Below are 16,546 nucleotides of genomic sequence, written 5' to 3'. Positions count from 1 at the left end.
ATTGAAGTTACCAACTTAAAATAGACTGTTGTGACTATTAGATGTTTTTTGTAAGTTTCAGACTTAAAAAGGAAGGAAAGCCTGACATTTTCAACAACACGGATGAAACTGGAGGACATTAGACTAAGTAAAATGAGACACAGAGAGACACATACTGCATGATACATTTATAGGTGATCTAAAAGGGATTTAAAAAAGTGAAACTTACAGAAACCGTAGAATGGTGATTGCAAGGAAATGATGGGGAGCAGGAGAATTAAGACGTTGGTGAAAGGATACAAAGTTTTAGTTATGCAGAATAACCATGTTCCGAAGATCTATTGTAGACCATGGAGACCACATTTAATAATACTGTATTGTATGCTTAGCTTTTGCTAAGGGAGTAGGTTCACCAAAAAAATAATGTGAAGTGATGGAAATGTTAATTTGCTTAACTGTGGTAATCATTCCACAGTGTATATCAAATCATCACATTTTACACCTTAAATACATAGTTTTTGTTTTACCTCACTAGGAGAAATAAAAATAAACTAAAAATCTAAAATTTTCCTGATATTGTATCCAATGCAGGATAGACTTATTTTTGTCATTTTGTTCTTACCCAAGTTTAACAAGTTATTTCTTCAATCTTGGTGTTTATTTTTTTTATTTTTTTATTTTTTAAAGATTTTATTTGACAGAGAGACAGAGAAAGAGGGAACACAAGCAGGGTGAGAGGCAGAGGGAGAAACAGGCTTCCCACTGAGCAGGGAGCCTGATGAGGGACTGGATCCCAGAACCCTGGGATCATGACCTGAGCCCAAGGCAGACGCTTAACTGACTGAGCCACCCAGGAGCCCCTTGGTGTTTATTGTTTAATGCAGAATAGTTTAATAATAGAACAAAGTACCAGACAGTAGTTCTAATAAGTGATCCATTTTTTTCTCATATTTATCAGATTTTTTAAAGGAGTTAAAACTATATATGACAACTCACTTTAAGAACCCTCTGTAATTTAATTTTCCTCCTTTCTAGAGGTAATAATACAAATTTTGTAGTTCTTTCCCCATTAATACATATTTAGTTCAAATACATATATTTTTTACTCTTGAATTTAATGTTTTGTAGCTTAAAACATTATATAAATACTTGTCTATTTTGCTATTTTCTCTTAATGTGATGATTTCAAGGTTTATTGATATTGGAACAGGTAGCTCATTTATTTTATCATGCATGCGGTATTTTATGGCATAAATGTACCACAGCTTATTTGTCTGTTTTCCACCTGATGAAATGTGTTTCTTTTAGTGTTTTTGTTGTCGCAAAGAATAGTTCAATTTGTGCACTTGTTTCTCTCTCCTTTTGTGTCTGAGAAATTGTCCAGTGTACTTACCTAGAAATGGGATTCCCATGGTAATTATGAAAAATTTAATATTGTCAAATAAGCTTATAAATATTTGTGATTAATGTGCATCTCACTAGCATGGAATGTGTTTCAGTATAATGCATATAATTACCAAGACTGATTATTGTTAGAATCTCTAGTATAATGAGTGAAATGCAATTTTCTCATTTTAATTTGCATTATCTACATCACTGTGGTAGTTGAGAATCTTTTCATGTTTTATAGTTTGCAGGGTTTTCTGCTAATTTCCAGTTTCAAACTCTTCATTTTTCTTCTTCTTTTTTTTTTCTGAAAGATTTTATTCATTTATTTGACAGAGACAGCACAAGCAGGTAGAGCAGCAGAGGGAGAGGGAGAAGCAGGCTTTCTATTGAGCAGGGAGCCCGACGCGGGACTGGATCCCAGAACCCTGAGATCATGACCTGAACTGAAGGCAGACACTTAACCAACTGAGCCACCCAGGTGCCCCCTCTTCACCATTTTTCTAACCGTTCTTAGTCTTGTTCTTTTTGGTTTTAGAATAGGTGTGTGTATATGTGTGTGTCTGAATAGGATAGAAATTATATATATTATTTATATATAGTTATATTTCTAAATAATATATATATATAAAATGATAGAAATTATATAATTTTTGCTGAGGGAAAGTTAGTTGTTTACCCTAAAGAGGAAAGGTGAGTAAAATGTAGTGCATAAACAAAATACTATGGTTCAGTTACAGTCAATGACCTAGATATGTATTTAGAGACCATGATATATCTCACCAAAAATTTGTTGATTAGAAAAGGAATGAGATAATAATATATTTGCATATGTAAATTAAAAACAAATGCACAGATTACATTGTATGTTTTCAAGAATGGGAATGAGAGCATGAAGAAGAAAATTATAAAACAACATATACCAACAGAGGGATTGTAATTAAGACTATTAGTTGTATTTTCTAACATCTGTTCTAGGAGTCTGCCTCACTGAGAGAGCCCCAGGTTTTACCTGAGCACATTGCCATTCAGTATTCAATACAGCATTGCCTTGTAAATGTATTTGCCTGTGTACCTAAGTGCTGACATGAAGATGTTCACAGAAGACTTATGTAGAACCTCAAATTCTACAAATAGAACTGATTTACCCAGGAGGAGTCCCTTTTTATACTTAAGCCATTCATTTGTTAGCAATTTGCAGACCAGTCATGCCCAAGGGAGTAACTGCTTGGGCTATGATGCTGCTTTGAGGAAGGAAGTGATTCTCTTATCTCTTTGTACCTAAGGACCAAATTAGGGTTTGGGGGTTGAAGAGGGAAGAAGCAGCTCTATGGACAGCATGATGATGCTAACTTAGGCACTCACTGATGGAGTTGCCAAAGTGGTAATTATACCTAGTCTAATACTCAAACACAGAAAGAATGTCAAAGTATCTGTGCTAGTCATTGAATAACATTTTAAAGTAAACTTTTCATATAGCACATTCCGTATCTTGAAGATAAAAAACTAATATAAAACTGCTTTTAGAGCAAACATTTTGAAAAGAAGCAATAAAACTACAGTGACAAGGGATGGGGCAGGGTCCAAAGGAAAGTAATTTGGAAATTAAGAACCATGAGTTGAGTACCTAACACTTTTGTCAGAATAAAGGCTTTGGAATTTTAATATATGTATACTCAAATGAATCCAGTATCAGATTTTCTCTAATTTTATGTGGCCAAATGATCAAATCCATAAATAGCTCCTTATTAGGACTTAGGACAGCTTGAATAAAAGAGGCATTGTCTTTTCACTGTTCTTGCAATTAAACCAAACCTTTACATCCTTCATTATAGAATGGGACTCAAGTCAACTCTATCAATGAAATGTGAATCACATCTCTCCATGTAGAACCTGGGATATTGGGGCACCTGGGTGGCTCATTTGGTTAAGCAACTGCCTTCGGCTCAGATCATGATCCTGGAGTCCCAGGATCAAGTCCCACATCAGGCTCCCTGCTCAGCAGGGGGTCTGCTTCTCCTTCTGACCCTCCCCCTTCTCATGCTCTCTCTCAAATAAATAAGAACTTAAAAAAAAAAAAAAAAAGAACCTGGGATATTTCTAACCTACCCTTATCTGTTGAGAGTGTTGATGAAATAGACATTTAAAATAAAGTTGCCCCATGTGCATTAATAGTCCTATTTTCCTTTTTGTGCTATTTTAGGTTATCATTAATTTTTAAAAATTCTCTTTCAACTTGTGCAAGACATTTTTTTGTGTAAGCTTGGACTGCATTTATATTCAATTAAGGAAATTAGATAATTCTTCCCCCAAAATAAAACTTTTCTCTTACCTTACCTTACCTTACTAGGTACTACTTTCTTTCTACTTTCCCTTTCAACTACCAGAATAAAATTATCTACACTCTTTGTCTTCATTTCATAACTGCCCAGTTACCTTCAGCCCACTGTGTAATTTTTCTGTTCTCTATAACCCTCCATTGATTCAGCTCTCACCCAAGTTCATCGAAATATCTAGGTTTACCAAACTTAATGGACCCCAGTGGAGCCATTTACCTTTGTACTAAGACAAAATGTATCAGAAATAGAAATGACATCAAAGGTCATCATTATGACTTACATAGTTGTGAAATTGAAGCTCAGAAATATTCAGATCCAAACATCATGAATCCCATTTTTATGATTAATTAAACCTTGAAGATCTAGGTGCTGAAGTGAAGGAGTAGTACAGATTTAATTCAAGTCCCCAAAGGTACTTATTATGGTTTTAGCTTGGGAAGAAAATATCCAGTGGGGGATCAGAGTAAATCAGATGCAGCAGCTAAGATATGGGTACACTAAATTATTTCTACTTTCTCTGACCTCAGAGATTCAAATCTATTCCACTTATTAACAACCTTGAAGGGATTCCTAAGTTAAGTGTAGGAAACAGACAAGCAAAAAGTTAAGTTGAAACACTTATGCTTTCTAAACTTTGCTCTATTTTGTGGATAATTATTTGAAAATATATTTATATATTTTAATTTTGTTTTAATTTTGCATATTTTACAATGGATAGTTCTTTTTACAGTGTTTTTTAATTTTTATTTTTTTGCTCTTGTGCAACAATCCACCATCTTAAATAAAATTAGGAGTTCAGAGCACTCTGGAAAATGAGGAATCTAAAGTAGTTAAATTACATAGAAACTGAAAGTAGGATGATGGTTTTCAGGGGATAGGGGCATGTAGGAATGAGGAGTTGTTCAGTGGGTAGAGTTTGTTTTCAAAATGAAAAAACTTTGGAGATCTGTTGTACAAAAATGTGAATAATGGGGGCTCAGTTGGTTAAGCATCTGACTCTTGATTTTGGCTTCAGGGCATGATCTCAGGGTTGTGAGATCCAGCCCTGCATTAGGCTTGGTGCTGAGCATAGAGCCTGCTTAAGATTCTCATTCTCCCTCTCCCTCTGCTCCTCCCCCCCTCAAAAAATGTGAGTAATGTTTAACTCTGAGCATTTAAAATGGGTAAGATGGTATTTAAAATGGTTAAGATGGCTTTTAAAAAAGTGTCTCCTTCAAGGAAAGTTTAAATCTGATAAATGGGGAATCCATTGAAAATATTACCACTATAATTTATATTAAAAAGATATCTGGATATTAAACTAATATTTTGTGAATAAAATCATTTTTTTTTGTAATATATTAAAGCTCTGGAAAGTTAATATTTATCTGGATCTGAAGACTGGAGCCAGAGGGTATAATTAAGAAAAAAAAAAATATCTGGGGAATAGGCAGAGAGAATGAAGCATCCAAGGGAAAGGTGTTATTACAGAATCTTCCCTATTGCACCTGAATAGTAGACTTTCAGGACACAGCCTGTGTGACATAAAGGACCATGTCTCTAATTCACTGGGCCTGGATTCAAATCCTACTGTACCACTTTTTTCCTTTATGACCTGGAACACAGTGTTTAATCTTAGGTAAAGAATGAGTTACTATTATTTACCTTAAAAGATAGTTTTGAGGATTAGACAAAATATGTCCTTCGTTTCCACTTTCTCAGGACCTAGCCCAGTTGATAGTATCTGGCAGATGCTGAACAGTTAAACAATGATGAGTTTCTTTATTCACGAAAATACATGTCCCTACTGCCAAAGCCATTCTCTCTCTTAAGAATGCAATTTATATATAAATTCTGACATTTCTCCTTTCTAACAGTGATTGCAATTGTGACTATATTATTTAACATATTTCCTTCTAAAGTATAAGTGCTCTGTAAGGGTGGAATCGATATTTGACTTCTGTGAACTCCTTCTCCAGTACCTAGCATAGTACCTGGTAGGTAATGTGATAGATCATATTAAATGAGTAACTATGGAGCCCAGAGCTTGCTCTCATGGAGCTTACTATTTATATGGGGGAAAATCAAAAGCAAGAAATTATGACATAGTCTGTGGCCGAAATACATTAAATTGAGCTATGGTTTTAGATAAGATTTTCTGGAAGGTTTAAGCCACAGAGTCTCAATTATGAGCAGATTTATCCAGGAAATAAAAGTATGAAAAAGTGTAATAGACCTGAAGCCTAAACAGAGGGGATGAATCAATATGAAGGCTAAATTTAAGAATTTTGACTTTGTCTTTTTAAATTCTGAAAATCCACTAAAAAAGTTTAAGCATTTAATATACAAAACTACCTATTTAACAGTGTCCCAAGTTAATAATTCCCCAGATTTACTTAAGTGTAAATACACATTTAAGGATAAACAAGAATTTGCTAGTTAAACTTTTTTTAGAAAGAGTGTTATGAAAAAAAAAAAAGTGTTCCGAGAAAGAACTTCATACAATCAATGAGGCAAATGGCATGAATCAGAAAGCATCAACAAGTCTGGCATAAGTGAGATTTTAGTAAGTATAATTTATGCCTTTGAAAAATATATTTTAATGGAAAAAGATAGTGGTCTTCATAATTTTTAGAAAAGACTCAATATATTTATATATAATTATCTACTTATTTTGGCAAATTAGTCCCTGAAAAAAACATACTCCGTTTATAAGCAGTGATAGTTTATCAGGCTTTTCCACAGATAATTTAAACATCCTAATGACCTTGGGATTTATCTTAACAAATCCCACCCCTATCACACAAATTTCTAATTACTACTAGAGATTCCTCAGGGCTCTTTCTCCTGAGACAGAAAACATTGAGGATTTTTGCATTAGGGATGTTCAATTTTCTTTTCTTGTACTGTCTTTGTCTGACTTTCAAGATTAGGATAATGCTGGCCTTGTAAAATGAATTTGAAAATATTCCTTTCTCTTTTGTTTTCTGGCAGAGTTTAAAAAGAATTGTCGGGCGCCTGGGTGGCTCAGTTGGTTAAGCGACTGCCTTCGGCTCAGGTCATGATCCTGGAGTCCCGGGATCGAGTCCCGCATCGGGCTCCCTGCTCGGCGGGGAGTCTGCTTCTCCCTCTGACCCTCCCCCCTCTCATGTGCTCTCTCTCTCTTTCATTCTCTCTCTCAAATAAATAAATAAAATCTTTAAAAAAAAAAAAAGAATTGTCATTCATTCTTTAAATGTATGTAGAATTTACTAGTAGAGCCGTCAGAGCTTGGACTTTTCTCTATTGAGAGGTTTTTGTTTACCCATTCAGTCTCCTCTGGAGCAATTGGTCTGTTCAGATTTCCTATTTCTTTATGATTTAAGGATAAACAAGAATTTGCTAGTTGGGGGGGCAGCGGGGGCAGGAGAGGTAAATGGCACCTGCCAGCTCTTTTGTTTTTGGAGAACTCTCCTAAAGATCCCTGCCCTTCTAGCATGTGTTCTGAAATTAGTAAATACATCTCCTTCCTCTTCCTATACCCCAGGTTTTTTTTTCAAAGCACTGCTTTTATGCTGTATCTCAGCATGAAGGTTTATTTGTTATGCTGTCTCTTTAAGGGCAAGGACACTTTTCCTATTGCTCTCTGACTTTGCCCATTGATTTTTAAAGTTTAGGTGTTAAGCCCCACTGATTGTAAGAACCTGCCAAGTGAAGCCCCTCTGGCTTTCAGAGCTAAATATCATGGGGATTTGTCTTTCCAGTGCAGGTCCCCCATGCCTGGGTGCTTGGTGTGGGGTCTGCTCAGCTCCCTTCCCTGGCTTGCAGTGTCCTTCCCTGCCTGGAACAGTCCTGGTGGGTCATTTTGGTTCCTAAACACATCTGTGCCCTCCCTTCCTTTTTTGATTTGGCCTCCTCTCTATATTTAGCTGTGCAAAGTCTTTTCTGCCAATTGTCATATCATTTTCTGGGTTATTTCTAGTGATGTGGGTTTTATCTAGGTATTTTCATGGGACAGGTGAGCTTGGGATCCTCCTACGCCACCATCTTCCCCAGAACTTCCCCCTTGGTAATCCAGTCTCGGTAGGTTTTATGTTTCTAGGAATTTGTCCATTTATTTTAGGATGTTCAATTTGTTGATATATAATAGTTCATAGTAGTCTCATGATCTTTTGTATTTCTGTAATAACAATTGTAATGTCGCCTCTTATTTATAATTTCACTTATTGAAGTCCTGCCTCTCTTTTTCTTGGTAAATCGAGATAAAGAATTGTCTTCTATATTTCAAAAAATCAGTTCTTAGTTTCATTCATCTTTTTTTTTTTTTTTGTCTTTTGTCTAGTTTCTATTTATTTCTTCTGTGATCTTTATTTTCTGCCTTCTGCTAACGTTGGGCCTTTTTTTTTTCCCCCTAGTTCCTTTAGTTGTAAGGTTGGATTGTTTACTTGAGATCTCTTCTTTTTTTTTTTTTTTTTAAGATTTTATTTATTTATTTGAGAGAGAGAGAATGAGAGAGAGCACATGAGAAGGGGGAGGGTCAGAGGGAGAAGCAGGCTCCCCGCCGAGCAGGGAGTCCGATGTGGGACTCGATCCAGGGACTCCAGGATCACGACCTGAGGCGAAGGCAGTCGCCCAACCAACTGAGCCACCCAGGCGCCCGAGATCTCTCTTTTCTTAATGTAGCAGTTTTTCACTGTAACTTTTCCTCTTCTTTTGCTGCATCCCATAAGTTTTGGTATGCCGTGTTTCCATTTTCATTTGGCTTAAGATTATTTTATTTCTCTTTTGATTTCTTTAGCCTGTTGGTTGTTTAGGCTTCACATAGTTGTAAAATTTCCAGATTTCTTTTTGTAATTGATTTTTAGTTTCATACTATTGTTGGAAATGATGCTTGATATGATTTCAGTCTTAAATTTATTAAGACATGTTTTTTGGCCTAATATATGAGCTATCCTGGAGAATGTTCTGTGGGTACTTAAGAAGAAGGTCTATTCTGTTTTTGAATGGAATGTTCTATAAATATGTTAGGTCCATCTGGTCTAACATATCATTTAAGTCCAATGTTTCCTTACTAACTTTCTGTCTGAATGGATCTATCTGTTGTTCAAAGTGGGGAATTGAAGTATCTTGCTAGTAGTGCATTGCTATTTCTCCCTTCAGATCTGTTAATGTTTGCTTTATATGTTTAGATGCTTCTATGTTGGGTACATAACTATCCACAAATGTTATATCCTCTTGATGAATTGACCTCTTCATCATTATGCAGTTACTTTTTTGTCTTTTGGCTTAAGGTCTACCTTGACCGATACAAATATAGATACCTCTCCTTCTTTGGTTTCCGTTTGAATGGAATATCTTTTTCCATCTCTTCACTTTCAGTACATGTGTATCCTTAAAACTGAAGTGAGTCGCTTATAGGCAGCACGTAATTGAGTATTGTTATTTTTTATCCATTTGGCTACTCTGTGTGATTTGTTTGTACAGTTCAGTCCATTTACATTTAAGTATTGATAGATACAGAACACTATTTTGTTATTTTTTCCTTGTAAGTTTTTAATTCCTTTATTTCTATTTGCTCTTTGTGATTTGATGACCACCCCCCCGCCCCGCCCCGGCATATTTTGATTCCTTTCTCTTTGTCTTTTGTGTATCTGCTATAGGTGTTTGCTTTGTGGTCATCATTAGGCTTACATAAAATATCCTATAATTATGGCAGTCTCTTTTAAACTGATAACAACTTAACTTCAAACACACAACAAAGCACTTCACTATTACACTCCCGCTTCACATTTTGTTTTTGATGTCACAAGTTACATCTTTTTATATTACGTATCTATTAACCAATTATTATAGTTATTTTAATACTTCTATTTTTTTAGCCTTCATACTGGAATTATAAGTGACCTAAGACTATTGCAACATTTGAGTGTTCTGAATTTAACTGTATATTTTCCATTACTAATGAGTTTTATACTTCCATATGTTTTCCTGTTAGTAATTAGCAGCCTTTTGTTTCCACTTGAAGAATTCCCTTTAATATTTTTTTTTTTACTGCCTCTCTAGTGATAATTAACTTCTTTAGCTTTTTTTTTTTTTTTTTTTGGTCTGGAAAACCCCTTTTCTTACCTTCAGTTCTGAAGGGCAGATTTGCCAGGTAGAGTATTCTTGACTTTTTCTTTCTTTGCTTTGAATATATTATACTCTTTCTATTTGGTCTTCAAAGTTTCTGCTCAAAAACATGCTTATAGTTTTATGAAGTTTCCTTTGCACATATCAATTTGCTTTTTTCTTCTTTAAGATTCTCTCCATGTCTTTAGCATTTGATAAGTTAATTATAATGTGTCTCAATGTGGTCTCTTTGAATTTATTTTGTTTGGCATTCTCTGGGCTTCCGGGATCTAGATATCTGTCTCCCCAGGTTAGGGGCATTTTCAGCTATTATTTCTTTGAATAAGCTTCTTCCCCTTTCTCTCTCTTCCCTTTGGGGCCCCTATAATACTTATATTGGCCCAACTGATGGTATCTCATATGTCCTGTAAGCTACCTTCACTCTTTTGCATTCTTTGATTGGATATATTCTACTGCCCTGTGTTTGAGTTTCTGATCCTTTCTTCACTTCATCTAGTCCACTATTTAATCTATTGATTTTTTTTTTCAGTTCAGTTACTGTATTCTTTAGCTCTGTGATTTCTGTTTGTCACTTTTTTCAATTTTCTGTTGAAATTCTCACTTTGTTCATGCATTGTTTTCATGATCGGTGAGTATCTTGATGCCTGTTATTCTGAACTCTCTATCAGGTAAATCACTTACCTTTCTTTCACAAATATTTTCTGGAGTTATCATGTAACAAGTTATGTTATTTTGTTTAGAACATATTCCTGTTTTTTCCCATGATTGTGTTGGTTTTTGCACATTCGATAAAACAGCCACCTTTCCCAATCTTGACAGAGTGGATTCATGTAGGGTATAAACATCATTCAGCCTGGCCCAAGCTCCTACTTATCTTCTAAACTATTTAATTGTCCAAGGCTTGCTTTCTTTGCTTTGCGTTTCTTTGCTTTTTCTTTTCTTTCTTCCTTCCCCTTTCTCTCCTTCCCTCTCTCTCTCTCTTTTTTTTTTTTTGGCTCCCAGCAGTGGAGAAGAGTGTGCCAAAACCTGTTAATGTCGCAAAGGCGGGGTGGGGGGGGTGCAGTCAGCACCTAGATCTAGGCTAATTAGAATCTGTACCTTCAGATAGCAGCTTGGAAAGTATGTAATTAAGCCCTTTCCAGGAAGAAACAGAGATGGACATTTTTTGCCTGCTGCCTCTGAGCTGAACCCTGGGGAATGGCTGGTTAAGAATGGCTTCTTTGTTTGCTACAGTTTTGTGAGACTCATGAATAGAAGCATGTTGGCTGTGAGAGCCAGGCAATTCAGGGACCATATCCCTTGGGTGGCTCCCATAATAGCGGAGGTACAATGTGTGCACAGGCTCTTTCCAGGGAGGGCAACTTGGGGTGGGCTCCAGAGAGGGAGGGAGGGAGAGTGGTCTAGCAGGCTTCCCCAGTCTCTAAGGAGGTTCAAAGCCAGCCTGGGCCTCCCATCAGCAGCTTTTAAAGGATGCAGGTTAATCCCTTTCAGGGAAAGACTGGGAGATGGGTTGTTGTTGCCTGCTCCTTCTGCACAAAGCCTTGAGGGAATAGCCATGGTGAATGCTCATGAGCTCACTGATAACTACTGTTTGTTTGCTATAGTCTTGTGGGTCTCATGGATACAAGCCCCACTGACTTTCAAAAATAGGTATTTTGGGGACCTGTCCCTCCACTGGGAGTCTTAAAGTTTTGGATGCTAGATGTGAGGTCTAAATCTTTTGCTTCTCAGGAAGAAGCTAAGAGTTGGGGGTTCCTGCCTGATTATATAGCTCTGTGCCAGGGTTGTGGTTTATGGCAAGAATGTATCTCAGCCTTTCTTATCTGTTTCAGTAGGTATATTCTCATTCATCCAATATGTAGAAATCATTCATCTAGTTCCTGTCTTTTTCAGAGGGAATTGCTCAGCATATAGCTGTACATTCAGAGCATCAGTGGCAGGAGGGGTGCTCAGGAGGCTTTTATGTTGCCATCTTGTCAACTTCCCCAAGCTTTAATTCACTGATTAAAAATACGATATATGGAGCACCTGGGTGGCTCAGTCGGTTGAGTGACCAACTCTTGATCTCAGCTCAGGTCTTAATCTCAGGGTCCCGAGTTCGAGCCCCATGTTGGGCTCCAAGCTGGGTGTGGAGTCTACTTAAAAAGAAGATATATTCTGTTGTATAGATAACCATAACTGATTAGCTTCTTGGATAAACAGTTTGTCTCTTCTTTTTCAGCTATTACAAATAATTTTCATGTAGACATCATTGAATATGTCTGTACCATTAACTGAGTTTATCTGTAGGATACTTTTCTGGAAATAGAATTACTGGAAAACTGCATTCAACTTTTGATATATATAATCAAATGTACAAAGAAAATTTTAGCACCTTACGTGCTTCCCTTTATAGTATGGGGGTATTTGTTTTTCAACATCCTGCCAATACTATGTATATATAAATTAACATTTATTCTTTAATGAGTCACTCCAAAATGTGATGACTTAATGCAACCATTTATTTAGATCATAGTTTTTAAGTTGGTGATTTGGGCCAGGCTCGACTGGGCAGTTCTCTATCAAGCTCCAGTGCATAAAGTACTTTTCAAATCTCTGCTTATGTCATTCATGTTTGTTACCATCTGATCAACAAGCGAATCACACAGGCAGTTCCAGATTCAGCAGAGGGAATTATAAACTCCACATTTTAATGAGAGAAGCTGAAAATTCAGACTCCACCTTTTGATAAAAGAAACTGCAAATTCACATTGCATATGTATATGAGGGATAGAAAGAATCTGTAGCCATTTGTGCAAACTATCACATTAATAACATATTAATAAATAATGTTAAATTAGTCATTATCTAAGGACATTGTATTTAATCTTTACAGTAACCCTGAGGGAATGGCAGAACATTATTATCTATTTTATAGAGGGATTATTGAGGCAGATAGAAAATAAGTAATTTGCCCAAGGTTATTTAATCTCTTCTAAGGGGGGCTCTTACCTCCATTTAACCTCAATATTCTATGGCATCTTAGTTTATGTATTTGTTTTGTGTGGTTTTAAGGCACCAAAATATTTAGCAATATTTTCTTTCCAAACATGTATGTGTTCATATTTCTTAAAACTTTTTTTCAAATTTATCTCTAACACTACCCTCAAAAACTCCTGTACTCTAGATAATAAACTCTCAGACTTCAAAAATGACCTTAAGTTTTAAATCTTCTAAAAGCCTCCCCTGGATTTCCCTTCTCCATTGCCACCATGTTATTTCTGTCACTTAAATCTCTTCTTGCGTTCGTCATTGCATGGCTACAGATTATATTTTTTCTTCATTTATTCTCTATTAAACTGTGACTTCCTTGAAGGCATTCCCAGCTTTAGAATCCCAATAAAGCACTAGATGTTTCTTTGTTGTTGTTGAATGAAAGAGAATACTTGCCCTTGAGCAGCTCATTGATAATTTATGATAACAGATATGCAAACATTTATCCATGTGGGCCTATTAAAATTCTACCTATTATCCTAGGCCCCAAGATGTCCTTTACTAGTCTTTCTGGAACTTATTTTAGATTAGTTTCTTTTTCCAAGCATTCCCCTGGGATGGTATTTAAACAATTATAGTACTTACTACCTTTGAATATCTCTCTAGACCCCCAATTTTCTAGCACATAGCAGACTAAAAAACAGAAGAAACAGAACAGGCTATATCCCTCTACCAGAAAGTTTCTCAGCCTTTCCTTAAGTTATGATCTTTTTATTACTATTAAAAAAATCTTGTGTTTTTAATATTACATAAAGTTTCAAATAATAAAATAGCATAGCTCAGTTTCTCTATACTAAATCCTCCTGTACATTGTCACCAGATTATTTATTTATAACATACATTTGTGTTTCTCACCTCATAATATCCATTCATAGGTTTCCTCACTTGTCTTTGGCCATACTTTCAGCCATAAGTATGCCTAATTCATGTGGACTCCCAAGCTCTAAGGATTCTGTAATAGTTGTTGTCTTCTTGTTTGTTTATTAAGGACATGGTTCTTCTCTGGAAACTTTGAGGTGAGTGCCTTTATATGTCTGAGAATATTCTAGAACTGGGCCTGGTGGTAAAATAGATTGTAAACCCCACAACTTCTGCCAGCTGCTCAGTGTTGAAGACCTACCTGACCTACCTCATGCCTTTCCTTCTGGATGTGCTCTGCTTCCTTGTATGAGAGCTAAGGTCAAGATAGAGGACACAGCCACTTCTTCTCACAGGAACCCAAGCTCCATGATTTTCCCCAAACATTCCAGGAAGCCAGAATAAGGCAGACTGGACCAGAAGGGCTGGTTCAGGAGGCAACCATGAGTCTATCAGGGCTTTCCTGGGGCAGGTCAGTGGGAGACGGTTGCTCTGGACTCTTCCCTGTGCCGCACCTCTATCTGTGATGCTGGAGTTTTCTTTTTCTGGCCAGTAGAAACATATTCATAGTTTCTTCTATTGTGCTTCACTTTACTGCACTCTGTAGATATTGCATCTCTCTCTCTCTTTAAATTTAAGGTTTGTGGCAACTCTGTATCGAGCAAATCTGTTGGCACCAGGTTTCCAGTAGCATTTGTTCATTTTGTGTCTCTGTGTCCCATTGTGGTAATTCTCACAATATCTTAAACTTTTGCAGTATTTGTTATGGTGATGTATGATCAGATTATGATTTGCTGAAAGCTCATATGATAGCATTTTTTAAAAAGATTTTATTTATTTGACAGGGACACAGCAAGAGAGGGAACACAAGCAGGGGGAGTGGGAGAGGGAGAAGCAGGCTTCCCGTGGAGCAGGGAGCCCGATGTGGGGCTTGATCCCAGGACCCTGGGATCATGACCTGAGCCGAAGGCAGACGCCTAATGACTGAGCCACCCAGGCACCCCGATAACATTTTTAATAATATATTATTTTTGATTAAGGTATATCCATTGTATTTTTAGACATAAGGCTATTGCATACTTAATTGACTGCAATATAGTGTAAGCATTTTTAGCCACTGGGAAACCAAAAAAAAAAAAATTCACTTGATTTGCTTTATTGTAATAATTCACTTTATTGCAGTGGCTTGGAAATGAACCTGCAACTTATCCAAGGTATGCCTGTCCTTGCTCTCCAAGTACAGCTTAGAATTAAGTGTTATCATGTAGATGATTAAATCAAGCTTCTAAGATCTCATCTTTGGGGAGCTAAGACATTATTTGGGAATGGGTGTTCTGAGTTTTTAGGAACTTCCAGAGAAGTTCTGGGGCCTTAGGCCAGTGAACTGTAGGACCTAAATACCACCATCACAAAGCTAATGGGAATGCCCTATCTGATATTTGTAAAACAAAATCATGAATTAAAAAAAAAAATAAAATAAAACATGAATAGGGAGTCTCACTTTAAAAAGAAGTGGCTGCTAACAACAGTTTAAGATGCTGGTGTGTCCTTGGGGCCCCTGGGTGGCTCAGTCATTAAGCGTCTGCCTTCGGCTCAGGTCATGATCCAGGGTCCTGGGATCGAGTCCCGCATCGGGCTCCCTGCTCGGCGGGAGGCCTGCTTCTCCCTCTCCCACTCCCCCTGCTTGTGTTCCTGCTCTCGCTGTGTCTCTCTCTGTCATATAAATAAATAAAAAGCCCCGGGTTGGGCTACCTGCTCAGGGGAGAGCCTGCTTCTGCGTGCCACACTGCCTACCTGGGTGCTCTCTATCTCTCTGTGAGATCAATAGATAAAATCTTTAAAAACAAAAACAAAAAACAAAGTAATCATCCCTGATGAGTTCGAGTGCCTAGGAGATGGAAGAAATAAATACTGTCTTACTTAATAGACTTTTAATAGACTTGGGCTATCCCTTGTGCCGATTTTAGCCAGGGACTTACTGAAGTGGATAGAAATGGCAGCAGGAAGACATAGGACAACAGGGCACTGCAAACCCTTTCACTGTATGGTCCAAGTCAGTATTTTGAGAAGTAGCCGGGCTTGCTTCTCCTTTGGGTACTCTAGCCAAGAAAGCTGTCTGGTACGAAATATGAACCCAGCTACAAGAAACTATAGGGAAGGGAAGAGTTGCTGAGGGGTGATTGCAGGAGGTCAGATTGGAGCACAACTCCCTCATCAGGCAATAGTGAAGTAGGGAGGTGATGGAAAGGTAAAAGATACAGAGCCCGTTGCTCACACATAGACAGATGCAGAAAGCTCTTTCCCCCCTCCCCCAGCAGTTAAGTGGGACAAGAAAATAACTTTAATATATGATATATATTGTAATGGAATTGAGCATATGAGAGCTAGGTCTGTCCTTATATACCTATCTTCCTCGAGGATCCAAAAACCTGAGAAGTTTAAATTCTATGGTAGATTTAACTTGGAAAAAAGGAAGAAAGGGACTTGCCAGGGTAGATGGTTATAGCAGTTAGCTGTTGCTGTATTATAAAGTATCTTGAAACCAGAGCCTTAGCATTTGGATTCATTCTGATGACTATAGGAAGTCCTAAGGAGATTTAATCTGTTGAGACAGAGCCCCCAAACAATGTAAGTACTATATATTCTTCCAAGTGCCATGGAAGACAGATGAGGGAAGGTTTATCCATGCTTAATTGAGTCAGATATAAGCTATTGGGGTTCAGTGTTTAAGAAGGATGGGAGGTTTCAAGATTGGGATTGCCAGATGTTGAAGTTCTGAACAGGAAAACATAACAAAGTGCAAGAAAAAGGAAATCAAATAGGCCAACGTTATCAACTAAACCAATTGTTACTACTAAACTGCA

Source organism: Mirounga angustirostris, unplaced genomic scaffold (assembly GCF_029215605.1).
Source record: "Mirounga angustirostris isolate CCGP_5_RB_7025 unplaced genomic scaffold, mMirAng1.0.hap1 SCAF_4, whole genome shotgun sequence".
Taxonomy (NCBI): Eukaryota; Metazoa; Chordata; class Mammalia; order Carnivora; family Phocidae; genus Mirounga; species Mirounga angustirostris.
The sequence above is the reverse complement of the archived record's forward strand: the minus strand, read 5'-3'. Positions refer to the sequence as shown.